At 48.0% G+C, this 24,676-nt stretch overlaps 1 protein-coding gene across 2 annotated transcripts in view; it reads left to right on the plus strand.

Moving 5' to 3' along the window:
- The first annotated feature begins 3,688 nt into the window (after positions 1–3,688).
- PMEPA1 (prostate transmembrane protein, androgen induced 1) overlaps positions 3,689–24,676 on the plus strand; it is a 43,015-nt gene continuing 22,027 nt past the window's right edge. Inside the window, exon 1 of one of the 2 annotated variants that reach the window (XM_026862091.1) lies at positions 3,689–3,749. The gene's annotated coding sequence lies outside the window, so the exon portion shown is untranslated. Of the gene's footprint in view, positions 3,750–16,092; positions 16,121–24,676 lie in introns of those variants that run through there. The other variant, XM_026862092.1, reaches the window with a different exon arrangement.

The raw sequence follows: 24,676 nt of genomic DNA on the forward strand, positions 1-24,676 counted from the left end.
GGCCCCGAGCCCGCTCCGGGGCTCTTCACCAGCCCCGGCGTGAGCCACCTCCCGCTCCTTCCCGGGGCGCGGGAGCCCTGCGGTCCGGACACCCGACTAGGGCTTATATTTGGGAACCTGTTCCCCCGCCTCCGGCCCCTGGGGGGTTTTGTTACGAAGGGCTATTTGCCTTTTTTCATTATATTTTTCAAGCCTCGCAGAGTAGCAGTGAGTACGGTGCCTGACCTAAATATCCACTACTTGCCTGTTTGCTCTTCCCCTCTTGGAAATGAACTGCATGGACGTGAGAGAAAGAATGTTGTTGCTGAGGAAAGAGAAAGGAGTTCGTTTCTCTGGCAATTTAAAGCGAATGGTATTTTCTGTAAAGGGAAGGTTTTCAAGGCACCCCAAGGCTGGGTGGGTTGTCAGGGTTGTATCCTGCTTAACACCTTGTTCTGGGCTGTGAAATCTAAATCCTACACAGACCGATGCAAAATGGCCCAAAATGAAAACTTGGGAAGAGTCTGGGTTTTGCATATATTCCTGGCACTGCGGTGGGGCAGGCTCGCGCTCGGTGCACGTAGGGGAAAGCCAGCTGAGCTGTGCCTGTTTCTGCTAGCACAGGATTTGCCCCGTTACCTCCAGCGGGGTTGCAGAGCAGTATTTTAGAGCCAGCATCTGTCCCTTGGTATTTTGGATGGCTTTTGTCCAGTGTCATCTGCCTTCGCCTTCTCCAGTTTCATCGTTGTTTAATTCAGGTGTCTGAGTCCTGGAGAAGGTCTGTAGGCATTTGTATACCAGGTACTAAAATGTGTTCACTCTGAATTTTAGCATAAACCATACCCTTTGTACTGTATGCACATTTAATCTTGATTTAATCTCATTCGTGTTCAGACAAAACTAAGCTGGATTTGCCTGATTTTATTAACACTACCGGTACTGAATAGACCATTATTCTTCCCTGACTTTAACAGGCCGGGCTAGATGTGCATACCAATAGCGGTGTATAAATAATGAAGATACAGTTCTTTTTTGTGTCAGCCAGTTGGTGAACATAAACCGTGTCCCACAGAATTGCAAGGATGAGAGACTTTACTTTGTGTCTGATCAAGGCTCATGGTTATGATAAAAGTTGTGAATTAAAATGTGGAATGTCCTTTGAAGAAAAACCTCTTCCAGTCTAACTCTTGGCATGAGGTTTTGTTGGAACAACTCAGGCTTTTAATTTCATTCCTTGACTTTTTAGAAATAGCATTTTTTTTTTTTTTCTCCCATATTTTCAGCGTATGGAAGGCTTGGTAGGAGGCAGGTGCCAGTTATGGGGGGGTTGTGTATGGTGAAGTATGCTGGAGGACACCCTGCCTGAATTCAGACGGGTGTTGCGGGAGCCTGGTGCCTGGTGCCTTACGGCTCCCGAGGTCCTTCCCTGGCTTGTCCCCTGCCAGCACTGCCCCTGTCCCCCCGGGTCACACTCTCAGCTCCTGACACTCGGATGCTGAGTTCCCATTAGCTCCCAGGAGCTTCTTAATGCTGCCCTTTCTTATTTCATTTTTGGACAGGTTTCTTTATAGCCAGTGTTATTTATTTATTTCCTGCCGATGGCGGGCAGCATTAGCTCACCTCCGTGCTACAGGAGGGCTTCGGTTGCACTGCAGGGGCTGTTACCTGATCGCTTCCTCCACCTGGGTTCAGGGGAAAGGACAGAGTTGAGTCTCCCTGAGATAAATGCATTATACAGCCTTTTTCCCCCTCCAATTGCTTGATTTTCTTTATCCTTCCAATACGACTTTGAGGGAACCTCAGAGCAGCTACCAGCAGATGCTATTGAATTTTCTAGCCAAAAGTTACCACACAGGAATGCTTCAGGAAAGTGGCATAACTGTAAACTCTTTTAATTTAACCCTCTAATTAGGTTAACTGTACAACTGATCCCCAAAAATATTTCTTTGCAGGCTTTATTCCGTATGGCAGGCTGCAGCGCTGCGGTGGAGGAAGCAGCTGGTTTCTGTGTGTGGCGCTCCCAGATTAGGATTATAAAAGGGCTTTTTGGGGGCGGGGGTGCGGAGTCTCGCCCGCCGCCGCCGGGGCTGTAGTGCCAATATGCCGGGCAGCGTTAAGCAGCCAGACATCTGCGGCAGTGGTCTCTAATCGCTTCGGCTGGGTGAAAGAGGTCAGGGGTGATTGTCGTGGCGGAAGAGTCTGTCAATAACTAATTATTTGGCGCAGGGAGCGGAGCGAGGCGGCGTGCCTGCTGCCCCGCCGGCTTGCCCGCTCGCTCGCCCGGTGTGAACTGCCAGCGCCTGCCCACTCCGGCCGAAGCCAGGGGGGCCTCACGCCTGCGCTGGGGCTGCCTCGCACCCGTGGGGGCTTCGCCCAGAGGGTCTGGGTGCCAAGGCCGGGGGTCCTGCCTCCGCGGGCACCCGTGCGTCCCTGCGGGAGGATGGCTTCAGGTGCAGGGCATGAGGGCAGGTCTCTCTCTGGGCTGGGCAGCTCTCGGCAGAGGCTTTGCTCGGGCGGTAACGTTAGCCGAAGCATTTGGGAGTTCAAGAGGTGCCGTGACATCTCCTCGAGGAGATGAGGCCGTTCCCCTCGGCCGGCAGCAGCGCCCAGACGCCGGTGTCAGAGCACCGTGCCCGGCTGGTGGCGGGCTGGGGCGAGCGCACCGTGAGAGCGGGTTTCTGTCCAAGCGAGGACTTCTAGGTTTTCACATTCTTTGGTTTAATAACAAACCAAACGCAGATGGCTCAAGCAGGGATCACGTCTCCTTTCCACTTCATACTGCTTTTTTGGCAAATACATTTCTTTCCTGACTCTGTGTCAGCGGCAGTTACGGCTTTTTCCAGGGTGGAGTGGATAATAACCACGTCCTTCTTTATCCCCCCCAAGTTTTCCTCCCGGAAGCAGGGACATGGAGGGGAGCCAGAGCTGCTTACCAGCGTTTCAGCAAGTTAGCGAGTGTTTGCACAGAGTATGTTCAGTTTGTGGCATCTCAGTTTGACTTCAGCCAGCCCAGGGAGTTCCCTGTGTCTGGCTCTGGCCATGTGTCCATGACAAGCACTGCTTTATGCTGAGGTTTTTGCCAGGATCAGTGTCCCAAGGTACGACCCGGGAGCAGCAGAACACGGATGGCTTTTGCTTACAGTGTCCAAAGAACTGTCTGTGTGCGCCCTTGGCCGTCCCTGGGGACCCTGGCAGTCCGCAGTCCCACCTCTGCAGGTCCCACCTCTTCTACCCAGGGCAGCAGGGGAAGTCCAAATTCCCTGAGCCTGGAGAGCACAGGGGTCTTAAAATTACAGTTTATTTTGTGCCCTCAGGCAGTGATTTTAATCTTAACGTTTTATAATAGGTGTTGAATGGCAGAGTGAAAAGACACAGAGGAGAAAATGGAGGGAAAATAGTCAAACTTTGGTTTTTTCCTCTGGGTGAACACCTGGGTTGTGTTGTGCTGCACGGTGGGACCGGCACACACGGCACCAGAGGTGATCCTGTATAATCAGAGGTGATCATTTATAGTGCAAAGTGGAGGCAAGACCTGGCTAATTCTTCCTTTTCAGTCAGCATCAGGGTATATTCAGAGGAGCATGGTTTGACGCAGCCAGTCCTGTTACCTTCTCCTGTGAAGGCATCCTCTGTGTGCTGAAGAAGCCTTTGGTTTGCCTTCGTTTTATTTAGTAGTATGTTTTCAGATACTGGTTGTGAGAGGACCGGCACTGAAGGGTGTGTGGGGAACAGCAGCCATATTCCTTTCCTTAAAGCCAGGAATTCCCAAGGTAGGGTCTGGGATCACCTCTACATTTTCAGGATATTGAACTACCACTGCTACCTTTGCAGATGGAGAGTAGAGTACCTACAAATGTATGTTCTTACTTTTATTTGCTGTTGCTCACCAAATATACTAATATTTGTAGATTTCCCAGGTTGAGAGTTGGTGGCTAGATAAATCCAGTTTTAGAGTGAATTTGTAAACCTAAATTATAAATGGATAGACGTGAGGAGACCTTTCCAAGGGAAGTACCAAATACATGGTGTCACTAATAGACAGTAATTACAATCCAGCTTCTTTCCAGAGTAACTCATTGTGCAGTCATGTCTGTTGGTCTTGTTTCAGGTAATGGCAACCATCAGAATTTGGTAAGCCTAATTAGCTAAAAAAGGTCATTTATTTGCGATGGTGTCTCATGAGAAAACTGACTACCAGTTTGCTTCCTGGAAGGAGATCCCGTGCATGGTGGGCGCTTTGCCTCATCGGATCCCTCAAGTTCTCCGATACACCGTGCATCTGTTGTTGGCGTGTTTCATCAAAGTAATAACGTCTGGCTGGAAAGCTGGCGAGGAGAGAGGTACAAGGGCCACTTTGCTGCAATTAAGTGGAAACTTGGTTCACACCATGAGGACACTCCCCGATGTCGATAAAGCAAAGGAATCATTAATGGTGACGGGGATGTTTTTTGCAGTGTTCTTCCTGTCTGCGTGGCTAAATTGCTGGGTGATTATTTTATGATCATTCTGGGTGGCAGAAGTTAGGTCACTTGGGCAGATCCCAGGTGAGGAAACACATCAGAGACCTGCTCTGGCTGTGAGCGGCACGGCCGAGTCCGGCCCCAGAGAGGAATGGGGAGGATTTTGGCACAAGGCTCCTCTCCGTGAGAGCAGGATCTGACCCGTCATCTCCCATCTTTCAGAGCTGATTATGTGGGCTGCTGCATTGCTGCTCCCTTGCTGCACTACGAGTGGCCTTGGAGCTCCTGTAGGAAGGAGGGTGTGAGCGCAGGGTGTAGTGGAGCGGTGTAACGGCAGTAGCGGTGTTAAGCACGGTGCTGCCGTGGCAGGAATTGCTACCCGAGCCGTCAGCACCTCGGTGCTTGCAGGATGAGACCATATACCTGTACACCCCTGAGAGCTGACAAGTTTTCAATACTTGAAAAAGTATCGGAGTACTGCAGTGTGTATACAGGCATAAACACATCTGTGAAAGTTAATTGATGTAGGAATACAAGAAAGTAGTTCAAAACGACCTGGTTAGTGAAGTAGTTGGTAACCAGAGAAAGGAGTTGTGGGGTTTGGGCTTTTTGTTTGTTTTTTTTAAAAGTGGATAAATTTCAGCTGTAGGAGTTTATCATCCAAATCAGAGGATTTGGGGAGCTATTGAGAGTAAAGAGAGCTTTGATGATTTGGCAAGGAATACAGCTTCTAAGGCAGTACTTTGATCTGCATTTTAAATGCTTCTTTGTAATGACAGTTTCACAATTTCTTTTCTCATTTTAAGTCAGTTTTGCTGAGGTATGTTTTGAGAGAAAATAGTAACAGCACACATTATTCTTGTTGGCTTCAGAGCCAGCTAGAACTTGTAGTTCATCCCAGATCTTTTGGCTACTATGGTAAATTTATGATTACACCGAAAAGGAAATTAGTAGAGATGTTAAATATTATCAAAGCTTTGCAAATCTTTTGAAATATCTCCAGCGTGAAACCTAAACTTGCGTTAGCGTTTTTGCTGTGGTATGTTGTACAGTATTTATCTAAGCATCTACCTAATATTGCAGGTTCCCGATTTAGCCTTTTCTCTTTCTGAAGGACACGTTACTGTTTCGCTCGTGCATCCTTTTAGTCTTGTGTTGCACCTGAAGGCCTTGATTCTAGTGACTCGGGCTTTCTAAAGACAACCTGGTGCTGCTGTAGTGGTGTTATTGGGAAGCTTTTTCTTCCCCTTCTATCTACAGCACATCCTCAATAAACTTTCTTTGGAGAGAGAAGATTGTCGCCTACATATTCTTATACAAGAGAGCTTGTAGCATTAATTTATGTAGTATGGGTAGAGTAGGAGAGAGGATAGGAATTGGGAAAGTTTATTAAGGTTTTCATTTAAATCTTGCACAGCATCTTTCCTTCTTGTAGCCACTTTGGGGTGGGGTTAATACCTCTCTCGGGAAATCAGCAGCCTTAACGGTGAGGACAAATAAGCAAGTTTTCCCAAATTGATTTAGAGCTGTGTGGTAGCTCTTCTGGTGCAGTTTTTGGTTTCTCCTGAGCTGTGACTCTAAGCTGTACCAGGCTGATAGCTTTCTGCCTGTGGACCAAGTTCAGCTGGTGTGTAGAAGAGAGCACAAATTCAGTTTGCAAGTTAAATTACCCCATGAAGTGGGTCTTCAGTTACATGTAAGGGGTGGCATCACTGGAACACCTTAGACAAATATCATCATGCATACATTCAACTTAACATGCTTTTCCAAAGCGTCAGTGACTTTGTTCAGTTGGACATTATGCTTGTAACTCTGCGTATCTCTCTGGTACAGGATGCTGATTTGGAGCATGGGAGGCTGCGTGGCCCTGAGACTTGTAAATTCAGCCATCGTGCTCAGAAATGCCACAACCAGTGCACTGGTGCATATTGCAGGCTCAGGTGGGCACCGACTCCACCATCACCTTTAGATTATTTTTTTTTTAACTTAACACTGGTTTTCACTGCATACAGCAAGGAAGTATTGCTAAGGTTATAATCAATACAATATCCCCTTTTTTTCTCCAGGTAGTCAGACTTCCAGTTTCTCAATGATAAAAGACTAGGCTTACGCTCCATCTAGAAGAGGGTGTGTTTTTCTCTGTGTGTGTTGTATGTTAGTGTTGTCACAGGCTGTGGCATTACATAAAGATACCTTGCATGTCTTTTGAAACTTGCCTCACAGGTTGTCGGTGGATGTCCACAGTGCTTTCAAACGGTTCACACATTTGTGTTTGCTGTATTCAGTCTCACACAAATCTTTAATAAAATGCCTCAGACTGGCTAATTTTTCACTTGCAGTATACATTTAAAAGTGTGCATTTGGAAAGGCAGGTGCTTTTGCACATGGTAGTTCTCTGATCCATTCACGAGACCTCGCTCGTGCCCGCAGTGCTGAGGAGCTGTGCCTGCGATGGTTTGCTGGTGTGAGGTTTGTGCACTTCAGCAAGTGCAACAGGATTTCCCACATTCGCAAACTTGGCCCAAGCAACTCAACGAAGCAGAATTTAGCCTTGGAGAACGAAAGCTGATTAACCCCCAGGCTTGGAGCATACCAAGAATGAAAAGATGTACTTGCACAAAAATCAATACTACTTTCCAAGAATGTATGCAGGACGTGGTCTGGGGATTTTTTTCCATCTCTTCATTCTGTCCAATATGTTAAGTAGCTGGTTTGTTACTCTAACCCCCTACAAATGATTGTCAGTAATAATTCTGTAAAACTATGAATCAACTCTGCATGACTTTGTGCAAATAGACTGAGTAATTTCTTTGTTCTTTTCTTCTTACTTTGTAATTGGAGTCTGTAAAAGCCCAAAGGTTTGGTCTTGTGGAAAGCATGATTCATTTATTGGTGTCTGTGCCGACTAGTTATCTTTCAGTAATTCCAGAGTGCTGCTACAAGCCAAGAGTGATTCATACATGGCTAAGTGCACAAACAAATGGGGTCATGGCCATCTGCAGAAACTTTTCTAATCTATTTATGGTATCGGAGAAAGAAGTGGGTGTATTAAGGATGATGGAATAGGTGTCAATTACATTAGTGAATATAACCGGTTAAGTAACACTAACCATTACTCAAAACCACATCTGCTCACGACAGTAGGTCCTATTTAAATGTTAACATAGTTCTGATATGAGAGATGGATTGAGTGTCTAGCTTGCCTCCTGAGGAGCTCACCATCATAACTGCTATGGTAGTGTCTCTTCTACCTTCCTTGAGATTTAGACGTTAACTTGCAGTATGAGTATTTGCAGTAACGAAGTCCGTCTCTTTGCTGTTGCAGACCTCAGTCACTGTATGATTTACATGCAGAATTTGGCATAATACTTAATTAACTTGCTGTTGATGATCAGTGGTAGGGTTTCTTACTTGCACACCAAGCAGAATGGCTGTGCTACATCTTAATAGACACGATGGCAGTCAGGTGAGTCGGTTTTTCTTCTGAATGCATCTTCAGCGCTTTAAAATATCAGAGGGAAGATGACCCGTATCTTCCGAGGTAGCCTTCCTCTACTTCTGTCCCATTTTATTAATTGCGAGAACTCATTTTCCCCTTTGTAACTCTTGATAACAGAACAGTCCTGGCTGCAGCTGCGTTCAGAATTGCTTTGTTCAGATTTTAGTCTTTTGCTTTGGGGAAGCAGCCTGCTCCTGCCATGAGTGAGTGGAGCAGCCGGGCCCCAGGGCTGGCACTTGGGTGCCTGAGTTGATCCGGAGGAGGAGGGAGTTTGAGACTAGCGATGTGAAATAGCAGGAGCAAGAAGCACTCCTGAGGTGTACGGATGAGGGCAGCTGGTGGGCTCGCTCCAGACAGCTCTCTGCCAGTGCCTGCCTGCTCTTCAGTCTTGCACACTGCAGCTGGTTTTGCACCTGAGATATGTGTATCCGACAAGATCTTGCTCTCACAGAGCATGTGGTGGTCTCACAGTGCTTTAGAAACATCCCACATCCCCAGGATGGATGAGTGTTACGCCGGAGGCACAGGTGGACCAGCGCCGTGAGGTTTGGAAGCGGCTGTGGCCCCGTCTCCCCGAGCCCTGGGAGGCTCCTGCGGTCACTGCTCAGTTGTGTTTGATTTCAAAGGGCTTGACTGGAGCGCAGAGCTCATGGACTCAAATTTCTGTAAATTGAATTTAAGCATCAGTGCTGGCCAAAAATATGGAAGAATTTGGCAACGTGTCGTGGTTGTCCTTTTACTGATGTTTTGAAGGCTGTGACCGTTTCTGCTGCACCCTCGCTGCACGTGCTCTCGCGGAGGGAGATGGGGCCCTGGCTGACACACCGAGTATGCTGCAGAGATGGAAGTGACCCAGACTTTTGCCCAAAGGACTGATGAGCCTCTCCTGATGTCTGAACAGCTTTCTTCTTCTACCCTTGCTTTATTTAAGTCAACAGATTGTGTAAGCCACATGCTAGATTTACCTGCAGGGCAAGTGGGAAGGAAGCATGCCATTTGGATGAATTCCCAAAAGACGTCTAACCACTGAGCAATAGGACTAACATTTCCAGGCCTGAGTCCCTACAACTGTCCTCCTGAATCTGCTCACCGCCGCCTCCACCCATGTGCAACGTGCCGGTGGCTTCGGCTGCCGAGGACGAGTCCCAGGGAAGCTGCCTGCTGCGGCTGCAGCGAGTCTGCTGCGGGCTGGGCTCTGTGCTGGAAATTCTCCCCCTTAGTGGTTTCTGTTTAATATTATGATTAATATTGTTATTAATCACTGTTATTGTTACATATAAAACCAAAAAATGTCCCCCAAAAGCGAAGCTGTGCTCCGAGCCTCCCGCACTCTCCCGTGCTGTGTTTCCCCCAGTGCTGAGGGTACCGGCTGGCTGTCGGAGCCACGGCGATGAAACCCACAGCTCAGCAGCTTAAATGACCCAGGGTTGGTCTTGTTCTTGGTACATGCTCCAGACTTGAAACCAGGCTGGATTTCATTGTGCTCTTCACAAGTACCGGTGCAGTGAGCCGGAGAGCATCGGTGTCCCCTGCGCCGGCCCGGGCTGCCAGGGCTCGGCTTCGCTGAAGGCAAATGTCTCGGCTGCTTTCCTGGAGGAGCAGATATTGCTCTTTCCGTGCTTTTTTCATTCTTTCCATTACTCTGCCTTACCAAGGGTGGTCTCTTGGCTTCAGTAATTTAGCACTGAACTCTGAAAGTATCTTGGCTTGCTAGGTGCTGCCTTTAGGACACTTAAGGAACAACATGATTTATGGACGCTTGTTTCACACAATGCAGAGTAAAATTATCTTAAATTACAATAATTTCCTATCTAATAAACAGGAATCTCACCTCTATTATTACACTTGTATTACTGTAATGGGACTTTGCTTGAATTGGACGATGCATTTTCAAGTTCAGTGTGTCCCTCTCCAGCCTTAGACACACACATGAGGGACTTAACGGTTCTGATCACTGGTGTGTAATGCAGGGAATGTTTTCTGTTTCTTTAGTGTGACTTATTTGTAGCAATAGATACAATTTGCACCTTTTTCAGGTTTTCTGTGAATGCAGGTGATAGCTGTCCTGTTGAATGATGTGCCAGAGATGGGCTCAAAAGTAAGAAGAGGAGACAGGCGCCTCTGATGGGGATCCCATGTGCTCCAAGTGGGACACAGAGCAAACTACAGGGTTACAAACATGTTCTGTCTTGCTGATAGCTTTTAATCCTTATCATTCTCATGGGTTTTCCTGGTAAATACTTCGCAACATCTACTGACTTGCCATTCAGGCCTGAATTGTAAGGAAGAATAAATGTAATGGACAGCCCCAATGTAATAGATTCACTATGAGCTTCTTTTTTAGTGCAGCTTTTTTTTAAAAAAAGAAATGTAAAGAAAAAGGCTGACTGCATTTATTTAATTTAACTTCAGAAAGTAGCTTTTTCAAATCTGAGGGAAGCATGCCTGAGTGGGCTCAGTTCAGCTAATTTGGTTATGCAGCAAGGGAACTATCCGTCCTGCTGTGCAGCCTGCAGAGCACTGCCTGGTCTCGAGTGGGTTAACAGCCGCATGCAGATGTTCAGGAATTTCTCTTTTGACTTGACCGTGGGGTTTTGCTGCTCTTCAGACCACAAGTGCACTTCAGTCGCAGCAGGTTCATGGGTCTGGAGATGCTTTTCATCCTCTGCTGTTCGTTCTTTTTCTTGGGAAGGGATCACGCTGTATCTGGCAGCCATGTGTCTTCCTTGGTTACGCTTCTAGAGATTTGCAGACCCACATTAAGCATCTATTAAATTAAGCAAAATGGCCTTTAGAAAGCTGCATTTCAAGTGGAAGAAATGCTTTATGTAACATAGGGGGTATGTGAGGGGACCTAAATACAAGCTTAAATTGGCTGTTACGAAAATAGGTATAATTGGTTTTTTGCACAGTGATTTTACGGCTTCTGAGTTTAATGTCCTGATGAAATCCTGCATCCAGTCCACGCGCAGCCGAGGAGATGGGGGTGGAGGAGCCGGAGTAGTGGGACTTGTTCTAGGAACAGCCTTGTCCTCATTTGCAAAATCGGACATACCTGTCATGTGCTGAGGCTCTGCTTTGTTTGGGAGGTGTCTGGAGCTCGCTGGTGTCTCCCTGCAGCACTCAGTGTCAGGGCTGGGCAGGGGAAGAGGCATCTCTTACTAAGATTGGAACTACTTGCAGGTGAAGAATGCAAAACTCTCGCAGCTGTACCCTCCACTGTACACATGCCAAGAGCTGCAGCTTTGTTTTCCAGCTTGATCAATGCAGTTAGTTTAAATCGTTGGGTAATTTAGTAGCTGGAGGCACTTCTGTGGGTTTGTCAGGGAAGGCTGGGGAGGGTTTCTGAGCCGAGGGTACTCTGGTCACGGCTGGGGCCAGGTGATGCTGTGGGGCTGTCACCCAGCAGTCTGGGATCAGGAGCCTGGGGAAGTGGAGGATACCGCGTTTTGACCTTGCATCCTCTAATCCAGATAGTCTTTCCTGTTTCTATATTTGAAGCCTTTCTGTTCTGCAGACTGGAGACACAGAGCATCAGCTCTCTGGGGTAAAGATTGACCCATCCTCTTTTGGAAAGCTGGTCCCTGAGTAGCTTTTCTCCATAGAAAACAAGGCGCCTCTGAGTCTTGTCAGGAATTGGAAGAATAATTTTTTTATTTGGTGTATCTTCAACCAGTTAGGACTTAGAGCTGGTTTTCTTTCTAGCTTACTAAAGGTCTTGCAAGGATGAAAATACTCTGTTGCTTTCTTAAGAGTCTTAGCCAACACATGGGAGGAGAGCCTGGCACTGTGAGACAGGGTGGAAAAAGCTGAGATAGGATTTGCTGCTTCTTTGAAACTATCCCTTTTTAATTGTCCAAACAGTGTTTCAAAGAAAATCTCTGCTCTTCTCTATCTTCTTCCAGCATTATAATTCTATATAATCATTTTTCTTTCTCAAAAAGAATAGGGCATAATTTATTTTTTTTTTTCAGGAGGAAGGGATAAATTCCAGATGTTGCTGGGATACACTTTTTGCCTCTGTTTAATGTTTAGTGGCTTTCAGTAAATAGGCTGCAAGAGGTGGGGCTGATCTTTTTATTCCAGGACAAATCATGTACAACAAATCCCATCTGCTAAGTGTATCTTGGGTGCGACTTGGTGCAGTTAGGAGCTGATCCTGGCTTTTCTGCCTTGCAGAAAGGCAGCAAAGGCTGAGGCTGGCCCTGGTGCTCCTTTGGGGTCTTTGCCCTTGATCCTTCAGGATATCCGCCCTTCCCACCTTGCTGCCAACCTCCGGCTCCATGAATGAGAAATGCCGTGCCAGGTTCAGTCCCCTGCCCGTGCAGACCCGGGTGTGGGACTGGGCACTTCAGCTCTAAACTGACGCGGTGCTTTTTTGGGAGCTGCTCTGATCTGCAGGCAGCCCTGGGCAGCCGAGGGCTGTCACGTCCTGTATGGTGTCCCATGCGAGAGGCCGGGGGTAGCAGGACTCTTGCAGCTGTGCTGCCGGCAAGCCAGGCTTTTTTGGTGCTGGTGTCGTGGTTCAGCAAAGAGCATCCACGTGCCCTGCGCCACAGTGTGAGGCCAGATCCAGGAGCTGGACTCTGGGGACGGACAGTCCTCTTCCCTCCTCCCACAGCAAAAATTTGTCTTTTCAGTGCGTGCAGTGCTTTTACGTGCTTTTGGAGCCTTCTTACAGACTAAACCAAAAATAATTTTCCAGCATGAGTTGCACACAGGCATCGTGAGACAAACGCGGCAGCTCCATTCCCTGTTTCATGTTTTCACCTGTTTAGACTAAGTACATCTTTGTTTTCTTGGCAGCCTATTTGGTTGCACAAACAGTGTAAGACAAAACCACTAGCAGGTGTTGGTCCAGCCAGTATAATTACTGGTTCCTTGCTGCTGCTGCTGGTAGGCAGACAGTGTGAGCCACCCTTCACATGGAGTTGTCTGGCAGGACTGTGGCTGCAGAAGGGCTCCGGGCACTGATCCACAGGGAATATGTGCCGACTGCTCAGCCACTCCTGTATCTTTTCTCTGCTGCTGATTGCATTAAAAAAAAAAAAAGTTATGTATGTGTGGAGGAAAGGAGGAGAGCTGACGGTGGCTCTGGTCAAGTCTAAAGCTCTGACTCTAAGTGCAAATTTACATTTGCATTTTAAAAGCTGGCAAACTGCGTGGCTAAACTAGAAGGTCAAAAGTGAGCGTGTGAGAGCCAGGCGAGCTCGGAGAGAGGTGAGAAGCAGCAGCATAAAATCCCGCCTGACTTCAGAGGGTTCAGGCTTGCTTCTCCCACACATCCCAGGCCATTGCCAAAACATCTTGGGTGAGACATCATGTGTCGGGGTGACGTGCCCGTGTGTGCACAGGGTGTCATCCTCGGGGTGTGCGCAGGGCTGCTGTGCTGAGCACCAGCGAGGGACTGCCTGTGCTGCAGAGCAGGGTCGGGGGGAGAGCTGTTGCTTTCTGCCCTTTTGGAAATTCAACCAGAGAACAGCTGATCCTGGTCCAGCCAGCTGCAGGCAGGGCTCGTTTGGACTCCCACACCTTTTGGCCTTCCCATGCCTTTTTGGTTTCCACTTTTTCTCAGCCTCTGCTTTTCCCTTGCCCTCTCACTTCTTTTGAGCCTCCCACCCCATTTTTGGACTCCACTTTTTTCAGCCTCTGCTTTTCAATTGGCCTTCCACCTGTTTTCAGCCTCCCACCCATATTAAGCCTCAACTTTTTTTCAGCCCCTACCATTCCTTTGGCCTCTCACCCCTTTTGGGCCTTGGCTTTTTCAAAGCCTCTACTTTTTCTTTCAGCCTTCCACCCCCCTTTGGCTTCCTGTTCCCTTTTGGCCTCCACTTTTTTTGCAGCCTATACTTTTCCTTTGTCATCTCGCCTCTTTTTAGCCTTTACTTTTTCTCATACTCTACCTTGTGGGCCTCCCATCCCTTTTCAGCCTCCACTTTTTCTTAGCTCCTACTTTTCTTTTGGCTTCCCATGCCTTTTTGGCTACTCACCCCTTTAAGGCCTCACACACCATTTTGTCCTCCTGCCTGTTTTCAGCATCCACCTTTCCTCAGCCTCTATATTTTCTTTGGTTCTGCACCCCGTTTTGGCCTCCCACCCATTTTCTGCCTCTGCTGTTTTGCAGCCACTACTTTTCCCTTGGCCCTCAACCTCCTTTTGGCTCCCCACCTCTTTTTGGCCTTCTCCCCCTTTTTGACCCTCGCTTTTTTTCAACCTCTACTTTTACCTTGCCTTCTACTCCTTTTGGGCCTCCCACCTGTTTTTGATCTCCACTTATACTCAGCCTCTACTTTTCCCTTGCTTTCCTACCCGTTTTTGGCCTCCCACCCCTTTTCATCTTTCACTTTCTCTCAGCCTCTACTTTTCCCTTTGGCTTCCAACCCCTTTTCAGCCTCCACTTTTTCTCACCCTCTACTTTTCCCTTGGCTTCCCACCCCTTCTCTGGCCTTTGACTCCTTTTTGGCCTCCCACCCCTTTTCGGGCTCTGTGCAGCAAGCTGGCTGCAGAGGAGCAAGGAGGAGGAGGGGGGGGTCACAGCGCGTTGCCACACGTTGCTGTTGGGCTCCCCAGAATTCCTCTTTTCCCTTCCCATCAGGAGCAGTGTCGGTGCTGCTCCCAGCGGGGTGGTGGTGGTGTGCAGGTGCCGGGAGCTCTCGGCTGTCCGAGTGCGTGCAGGCGACGCCGCATGCTTGCACGGTGGCTTTTGAATGCCTCCCGCGTGTGAAGCATTGATTTGCAATACATCTGAACTCGTTCCTCTAAATCAGCCTGACTTAAAATCAGTGAGCTGGCTCCGGGCCTGTGGATCTCAAGTTATTTAGCTGCTGCAGTAATTTACAGCGACTCTCCGACCCTTAATCTTTTCCTAGGGTGAAAAAGTTGCTTATCTCTGTCCTCTCAGGTGCATGGAAAGTAACTTTTTAAAGCTTTATTTAGGAGGAATGATGTGTTAATATAACCCCTCGAACCGCCCAGCCTGCTCTCCTGCACTCGTGGCTGGTGCTGTCGCGGCGGGAGCGGTGGCAGGAGCAGGGTGAGGAGCGGGTGGTGTGTGAGTGCCCGAGGTGCGGAGCCTTGGCTTGGTGTGTCTGACAGCTGAGAGCCTCCCTTGCTCTGGGGTTAAAGGCCACTTTTATAGGCCAGTAGGACTCCTTCGGCATCAGACTGTGGCAGGTAGTAATTAGTACCAATTAACCATTATCAGTGACAGACAGTTCTTATGGGCTTCATAAAAAAGTCCCGTACACAGGTTTTCTCTGGTGGAATCCCTGCGGGCCTGCAGAGCAGTTGCCCAGCCTGTGGTACCCGCAGCTCATCAGGCACTGAGGTTGTGCTGGTGGGGTTTGGGGGGGACCCATGTCCTATCATCCCATCAGTTTTGCAGATGCTACTGCGTTGCTTATTGACGGGTGAGAGAGAAGTCATGAGTGGTCTTTTATCCCAAACTTTTTGCTGTTTTGTTCCTCACTTGCAAATATATCTGCTGGGCATTGCATACGGGGTTTTGTGCAGGGTTTTGCTGTGGGTCTTCCTCTTTGGCACCCCACAGCCTCTGCCCCCGCACTGGGATGGGGCGCTGGGAAGCCCCCAGCTTTCACCAAGGCTCAGCAGCACAAGGGGCTCAGCTACGTGTGTTTCCAGAGAAGACAGCACGTGACAACGAGCCCACCCGGCACCTTGAAGCACACAGTTGCTGCCCAGGGCTGTGGACAAGCAGTCTGACACTGTTGAATGTGGTGGGAAGGTCTCTGGGGTGGGCTGAGCGATCCCAAAACCTTTGTAAACCTTCGTAAGGCTTTGGTGTGTCATCAGGCGAGTTGACGGTGAGGGCTGGAGGAGAGCAGTCCTGGGGAAACCCATGCAGTGGCATGGCTGGAGAGGAACGGGACCTCGTGCTGCAACTTCTGGTGTGGGAAAAGCATGTGGGGTCGTTACCGGGAGTGGTGAGACTTGGCTTGTAGTGCTTTGGTACTGCTGGCCACTGCAGAGGTGGTAGGCTTGGGTGCAGATGTCAACTGTGGCTGGCTGTGGGGGAGTTCTTCAAGAATGAGCCCCGAGAGGGGAGCTGGGGTGTGTTGCAGCTGGTCGGAGGTGGCTCCCATCACTGACGGATGCTTTCTGTTTTTCTTTCAAATGTCTCCAGGCACTGAATGTTTAGGTCGCACCTTTCCAGGTAAACTGGGTAAGTGAAGTATTTCAAGAGTTGCCAAGATCTAATTATGAAGGCTGATTGCATGATTGCAGCTGCTGTACTATAAACACCCTGGTTACTCGCTTGACGAAATGGGTGGTATGTTGCCTTGCCCTGAGAGCAGCAGGTACCTGCTGTTCGGGGTGCAGAGGGGGATGCAGTGGTGTCTTCAGAGGCTGATTGCACAAACCTGGTATTTTTTGTCTTATCAATAGCTGGCTGCACTTGGTAATCCTGGATGGGATTTTTACTTCTGCTGTTTAATGTAGAAACATCTTTGAAATCTGAATGTCCTTTTAAGCACGAGTACTCTTCCATTTGCTGTTATTCTGGCAAACTACTAATGAGCAGCATTACATTGAGGGGAAAAAAACCTTTCACTGTATTTTGTGAAAGTAGTTTTAAAACCTGAATCTTTTTAAGTCATGGCATGTTTGACTTCTGTTGAGTGTGGCAGGAACTGCCGACATTCAGGACAGACAAAACCAAGCGTTGGGAGCCCTGTTGAACCAGGCTGCTGGATTTGAGCTAAACCTGTTTGCAAAAGAGCCTTTGCTGGTTTATTTCGTTGTAACATTTATAGGTTGCTCTCTCAGTTTAGAACTGAGTTTATGAGAGTACCTCAAAAGTAAGGCGTCTTTGCTCAAATGTCGTGTCCCAAGCCTGCTGGAGAAGAACCGACTAAATAAAGTGTTAACAAGTGGTGAATAAATGATTTCAGTAAATGGTGAATCAATTGTTACAGAGCCTGGGAAGTCAATAGAGTTTATGACCTTGGCTTATAACCACGCTGAGATCTTTAACGTGCTTGTAGTACCTACAAATCATTCATAAGGTTTTTATCAAGCATCTGTTAGTAAAAGTAATAATCTAAAATAAGACAAAAAATAATTATTTCAGTTTCTCTATTTTGAGCCTGTTGGCACAATTTGGTTGCACAGCAAAATAGTCCTTGCGTATGCAAAGAAGCTGTAAGACACCACTGGTCCCACCAGCAGCGTTATCATGGTGCAAACATCAGGCAGGGGAACGCAGGAGCCCGAGGCCGGGAGCAGCCGGTACATGCAGGGTAGACACAGCCTCGGTGCTGGGACACACACCGGTCTGTAGGGAAACTGTCCTGCAGCAGTCAATGATTTATTTATATTTATTTTATATTAATCCTTCAAATGACAGATTTCAGCAGATAAGCCAGGCGGGTGGAGGGAGCCCCAGTGTCACGCTGCTCTGAGCAGCATAGCTCAGGGCACTTTCACTCTAACAAAAGGTGTTTGCTGTTGATTCAGTGTTGTAAAACTTGCACCCGTTTTCTTGTCCTGTGATTTAGGAAAGTGTGTGAGCAGGGATGTGTTCTAGCTCTGCTGCTCTTCCTGCTTTCCCTGGTCTTCCCTGTCCCATTTTGTGTGTATGTTTGTGCCTCCGGGAGGGAGGCAAAGATGCAAGTGAAAGCATGTGGTTTTCTTAAAATATAAATAACAGAAAATTAAATACAATTTTTTCTTGTTGTAGAGTTGTTCCATGCAGTCTCCAGTTACTTGCTTCTTTGCCACACTCTTGTATTCTTTGTGGGTTTTTAATCTTACTGGATGGATACTATTTGGAGTATGGTGTAGGACGCTTTAGCGATCTTGCTGCTAGCTTAATTGTGCGCCCAGCAAGGAGCTGCGTTTGCAGACATCGGTGACTGCCCAGAAAGTCTCCCCGGGCTTCTGAAAGCCGCGGTCTGCCAGACGTGGCTGCTGCCTCTGTCGATGGCTTTTTGCCTTGCCTTTGTTGTCTGCGTCCTTGTCTGCAGCTACAGCCTGGGCCAGGATTGCCAGACACCGCCACCTCCACCACCGCGTCCCCCCGGAGCGCCCTGGTGCTGTCTGTGGAGCCGGGACCCTCGGGGAGAGATGCCCGTGCCCATCCCTCTGCCTTCTAGGTTAAAGCCCTGCACCCAGGGGATCAAAACACAAATCCTGAGCAGGGAGCACCACCCGAGACCGTCTCAAGGGAGCCTTAGTTTTCTTTTTTTTTTTTTTTTCCTTGGGTTTTTAAACTGGTCCACCATCTTCCTGGTAAGTCCTGGATGCCTCAGGTGTGGATGCCAGACTCTTGAATTTCTGTAAAGGACCTGTGGATCTCTCTCCCCGGCTGAGAGGAGATCAGTTTGGCTGAGCCGCAGCCTCTGCCCAGAGCTGTGCACAGGAGCATGGTCAGGCACTGCCATCCTCCCCACGGGGAGCAAAAAGGGGTGCTGGGGAGCAAAAAGGGGTGCTGCAATTTCTGCTGGGCTTTTATGTTGGCTCTTCAGCTTCTCACAGAGGGTGTCTGGGAATGGGTACAGAGGGTGAAGAGGAGATGCCCTCACCAACGAGCCGTTCATCTGATTAAGGACATGCAGTCCTTCAACCCTTTCATATCAAAGGGCAGGGTGAAAGGTTTGCACAAAACAAAACTCAGAAGCCAAAACTTGTAACTAGATAAAAATGTGTGCTCTCCTGATTTCTTAGAAGTTTGAAGTGAATTCTGTCCAAGTGGACACACAGACCTCCCCTGTTTCCCAGAAGCTGGGTCACACTCTGTGTTTGCTGCAACGTTCCCCTGTGAAAATGCCCATATGCATCGTTCTTTATTTTATTGTTGTGGGTTTGGGCATTTTGTTATATTAGTCTAAATGGGTTTGTTTCCATAGCTGCATACTGCTGATAAAATCCCACTGTAGGATCTCTCAGTCTCCTTGTGCATGCGTACCAAAAATAAATCACACGCAGTTGTCAGAAGATGAACTGCTGCCATGGGAGGTGCCAAGCTGTGAGGAAGTTTGGGCTGGACCTTGCTGAGACTGCAGGTGTGTGGCATCTCACCCCGGTGCCCCCACGCAGCGTCCTGCCCCAGCTCCGCAGGCAGTGGTGGTGCCTGTGTGGCCCCAGGGACCTGGAGCACCTGGGGAAGGAGTTGCTGCCGGAGGGATGAGGTTTTGGAAATGGGGCAGGAAGGAGTGGAGGCAGGGGGAGAAGAAGCTCCCTGTCCCTCACCTTTTTTTTTAGGTAGAAAGGTATGGATGTGGTAGGGTGTGTTGGTGAAGGATTGGCATCAGGTAGCTACCAGGATAATAAAACTCTTGCTCTGAATTCAGTGTATTCACTGTTAATATTTCACCTCTCATCAGAAGGGGGTGGGATTTCAATGGCTATATAAACTATCTCAGCTGCTGGGGCTGTTTTTCCTTGGCTTCAGGTTATAACCCCTGAGGGTGGCAGAAGGATTGGGGGGCCTCTGCAGCTGTCTGAGGTGGCTCTGGTTGTACCCAGCATTGTAGGTCCTGTGTGGAGTGGTGCTCCTGGGCTGGTGAGTGCTGCTGATGCCCAGGGTGGTACCACACCAGTGCCACCACCTCTGTGTGTGTCTGTGGTCCCTCTGGTTTCACCATCATACAGCTGGGTTGGAGCATGGCAGAAAACAGACGTTCTGGGAGGTAGTTATTTTTCCATTGGGAAGCGTGAAACTAATGATTTTTGTTTTGCCGGAAGCTTCAGGTTGGTGCATTTTGGTGTGGTACTGTCTGCCAGGAGGGCTCGGGTGCTGCTCCCACTGCCTGTGGTGCCATGGCCAGGGCATGGCCAAGGGCATGGCCAGGGCGTGGGAGCGCCCCAGGGAAAATCTTGTCCTGAGGGTACATGGGGGGTGGCTGGTCTGGAGCACTTCCCCCTGCGCTCTGCCAGGGGTGTCCTTAAACCCCTGGCTGCTCTCTCTCCTTTAATGCATCTTTTAAAGTACTGAGTAATAGTGTTTTCTTTCTGGCAGAGATGAAGAAGGGCTTTTAATAGGTCTTTTGTTTTCTCTTTGTGCAGTTCCCTGGCAGTAACCTGCTATTAGCTCTAGCATTTATTTAGGGTATTTGTATTTTTATATGTGGGGACCTACTACAATGGGAAGCCAAGGGGCTTGTTCTGGGTCACACAAGAAATACATGGTAGAACTGGGTCTTGACTTGTGCTTTTCTGAATGTTGATCTGATCTCTAGGCTTGGTGGAGAGGGAACATCTTTTGTCCCCTTTTAACTAAGACAGGGAAAGCAGAAAATAAAGGCTCCATGAAAGAAAGCATCCCTGTTGGGATCTGCACAGAGCTGGAATTGCAGGATGGTGCATTTGGGAGTGTGAGGATGGTATGTGTGAAATACATGGAGGCAAAGGGAAACCCAGGACTGGTCAGGCCGGAAACCCCATGAGCTCATCTCCACTGGGTCCAGCTGTGCTGGAAACTGGGAGCTGCCCTGAAAGCCGCTGCTAAACCCTGCTCTGGCGAGGAAGGGTGGGCTGTGCCTGGCCTCCCTTCTCAGTAACCTGGTGCATTTTGGGGCGATGCTGTTGATCACTGCAGCTGGGGTTTGCATCACTGCTCCTGTCCCACAGCGCATGTGTGCCTGCCTTGTCTGAGGCAGCACAATACCCGCCTTCACTCGCCATCAGACTGGAGGTCTAGACGCTCTCCCTGCCTTTTGTTACCAGGGTCACAGGTTAGGGAGCGTTCCCAGCTCCTTTTCCCTCCCCTGGTCAGGAAACCTTCCCAGAATTGGATGCTCCCCTCGGGACTGCAGTGGGGACCCTTCTGGAGGGAGTCACCCTGCTACCCAAACACACTTAAGATTTGAAATTAATGTGGCAGCTCCCAAAAAAGGAATGTGCTTTTGAAATGCAGTCGGGATCACCCCCACTCCAGTTCTTGCAGGCACAGATGCTCAGCTGACACCAGCTAAATAGAAACCTTTTAGCCCTTGCCAGTAAGTCTAGAGCAAACTGCCAAAAAGCATCGAGGACCAAGATACAAAACGAAGTCAGGCCTGAGCAAAGTACTTACAAATGAAGGATGGAACTGATGTGCTCTGTCTCTTGATTTTTAGCACATGAGATGCTTCAATCTCGGGGTTTTGTTAAAATACAATAGTGGAATTTTAAAGGTTTTCAGCAGATACAAAGCAAATAAGTCCCCTAGCAACAAAGGAAAGGGGTTTTTTCCATTAATGCAGACTTTTTTTGACATGAAGCATTTGTGAATTTTTTCCCCCACTTTAAATCAAAGATGAGTTTTACTGAAGGAGACATTTTTAATGGCTTTTAGACATATTCAGAAATGAGACCTGAACCCTTGATGTGCATCTGCTTGTTCCCTCTGCCTCAGCCCACCCTGGCTGGCTCAACAGCTTCATCCTTCCCCTGGCCTGGCCAGTGTCTTTGTGCTGCTGCTCCAGGAGAGCAGTCCCTTGCCTGGCTGGGTGGGAAGAAATGGTTCAATACATAAATTGGTACAAGTTTCTTACATGGTTTCTTTTTTTTTTTCCTTCCTGGCAAAAAGATATAACAAAAAATTGGCAGGTTCATATTTTTTATTATTGAATTAAAAGCTTCTAAATAATAACAGTGAGCCAAAATCTGAAATTGCTATTAAGCAGTGCTCTTGGTGAAGTGAAATTCTTCTGAATCTGGCTCACTTCTACTTTTTGTGTGTATATGCATGTGTATTATATGTGAAGAATGAGTGTATGAAGCTTAAATAGAGGTTTTAAATAGAAATAACACTGGCAGCTCTTTCTCTGTGAATCCAAGGCTATTATGAGTCTGGCTCTTGCCAACGTGAATTGCAGAGGAAGTTCATGTAAACTCCATGGCTGATTTGACAGCTGCACAACCGTGGCGAGTTTGAAGCCTGGACATTGTTGAGCAGAAGTGATGACATTTTTCTATGTCTGTGATTTACCTCTTTGCAGAGGGTGAAAGGACCAAGGGGGCCTGTTTTGCACCCCAGGCCTGACACCCACAGTGCTGGTGCAGGGATGGACACGAGCTCTTGGGCAGTGGTGGCATTGCCTCATGCCCTGACAAGGTTTGGTGCTTTCACAGCTTAACAAGGGGTTGTGATTCTGGGGTCACTGAAAGCTCTGACAGCACAGACTCTCATGGTGGCTGCAGCCAAGTGCTCATAGGGGACTTTGTGTTAACCTGACAGCAAAACCCACAAGTTATGGTCAGGTCAAGGCTTGAACTTCTTCCCTAAAGCTTTACTGATGGTCTTGGATACTTGAGTCTCAGGCACATGTCACCGACTTGTGCTGCCTGGGGGACACAGGGGGGACATGGGCACATCAGCCGGGCCGGGTGTCAGTCACCCGCTTCCCTCCTGGGACCCCGGGGCTCTGCTCTGTGCATCCGCGGATGCAGAGCCTGGTGGGTTGGGTGGTGTCAGGCCCCTCCAGTGCCACGTCTGCAGTCCCTGGAGGGAAACATGTGCTTTCTGCCCTTGTAGAAATCCTAGTGTGGCGTGGGGAGCAAAGTGCACCTGTATGCACAGTTTGGGGTTAATTCTTCTGCAAACCCGCAGTGCAGTGAGTGATGCTGCTTGTATGGGGTGTGGGGGGAAATAACATTAAATTAAACTCTCCATAAGGGAAGAAAAGCATCCAGCCCCATTCTTTACTGCTCATTTTAGTAATTTCTTCCAGATAACCTACACATCTGTGTCAGTGCAATTAAAGCAGAAATTCTGTCTAATGAACAGTTGTAGCCCTTGGGCTATTGTGGAATGAACAGTGAAGTTGGAAACAGTCTTATTAAAATAATAATTAAGAAACAAGGGTGGGGAGACAGAGGGGAGGTACGACGGCAGCGGTGGTGGTATGCTATAGGGTGAGGAGCAGAGAATGAGGTCAATCCAGTTTTGAACTTCCAGAGGTGACTCCCCACCGTGACCCCCCCACGGAAGCGACTGTGTGGTGCGGTTGGACCCGGGGCTGGGCACACCCCAATCACAACAAAACAGTCTTTAAAAGCCAGTCTTGCATTTGCTAAAAGTGGCTGCTTGGAGGGTTGCTGTGGGCCTGCGGGCGCCTGCTCCATGGTGGGCAGGGTTAGCTGTCCTGTTAAACCGGATCAGCTCTTTTGTGTATATATATTTTCTAAGATTTTGGTTCTCTAGCAGCTGATAAAGCTCAGGAAGAGAGGAGGACATTTTTTACATTAGACAGGATTATATCTGGTTTAGCTTTTTCCAGAAAACTGTCCTTTCTTAGTAAAAAAACATGCTGTGCATACCCACATAGTTTGCTTTAACTTTTCTTTCTCTCTTGCTCTCCTGAGGACAGTGACTGCCCAGGCTGAATTGTGTCAGTGATGGAGACTGGACAGTTTATCTCATGTAAGATATAGTTTATTCTTTTGCTTTTAAATAAATTTTTTAAAAAATCCTTTTCCCTGTTAACCCTTGGAGTTACAATAGCATCTCTCTGCAAGTTATCATTTTATATCAGTAAATCAATTAGTACTTGAAATTGGCTTTTTCAAACTTAACACACTCCTATTTAGAAATGCCTGTGCTGCAGAAAGCTAGTGACATCTCAGATTAACAAAATAAAAAAAAGCAAATGCTATTAAAAAAAAAAAAAAGACCCAACAAATCCCACTGGAATGATACATTGGAATGATTTTAGTGGGATTTATATCTATGAGCTGTGGGGTTTTTGTGTGGTTTTTTTTTTCTTTTGAAATGGTTGTGAACCAGAGTGATTACTTATCATTTTCATTTTAACTCCATCTGACAAATCGTTTTAGATGGAGAAAGCAATACTGCATCTTTAAATGGCTACTCTGTCAGCGCATCTTGCAGGGCTTTAAATGCCCTTTGTTATCGCAGTCTAGACAGGACGCAGGCGGAATATTTGATATGTTATAAGGCAAAGATTTGACAAGGTTGAATTAATTTACTGGCTTATTTAAAACTGAATTTCAAAACATTTTTCCTTACAAACTTGTCTTTCTCTCTCTATCCTATATGGGTTTTTTTCTAAGTTAGTACGGTATGTTTCAACTGTTTAGACTGGGAGAGGAGACATTAGCTTACTGCAGCCTGCAGTACTTTAATTGCCCTTTTTATGACTGTCTAGACATCATGCAGATGCATGTTTGTGGTGAGAAGACATTTCCCCCTCTGGTTATACGATAGTCTGAAACCTTTACATTGCCTATCTCCTTACCCCCTCTGTCTTGGAATGTGCTTTACTCCATCTCTGAAAATCACTTTTCCCCGTTTTATTTTCTGAAGGACACTTCAGTCCCCATTTTTCCTGTTCTCTTCCCCATGCTTATTTGCAAATGCTAATGCTTGCTGGGGGAATAAAGGTATGTGGAGCAAATGTCTCTTGGAGCCCCTGGGGCAGGTCACGCTGCAGCAGGGGTGGCTTTGTGCCGTGCGCGGTGTGTCCCCGCATCTCCCTGCCAGCACGGCAGTCCTGTGTTTGTTTGGGTTCCCCTTGCCATAAGAGCACAGCCTTGCAGGCCAGGTTTAAGAATGAAAATATCAGCAAGGTTTGAATGGGTTCAGAGTTTTAGTTATGCAAATCGGATGCATTAATTAACCCCGTTGCTATAGCTACTGCTTTATTGTTAAATGCAGTGAAAAGGGGACAGGCTGTGTCCATGGATAATCCTCCCCTCTCTGTTCTCCCCCCTCCCCATCCTCCCGAAGCCTCCCTCCGCCCCGGTGCGAGGGCAGCTGCTGCCCCCCCCCCCC

This window comes from Athene cunicularia (assembly GCF_003259725.1).
Source record: "Athene cunicularia isolate RWA chromosome 20 unlocalized genomic scaffold, athCun1 chr20_part1, whole genome shotgun sequence".
In the NCBI taxonomy this organism is placed as follows: domain Eukaryota; kingdom Metazoa; phylum Chordata; class Aves; order Strigiformes; family Strigidae; genus Athene; species Athene cunicularia.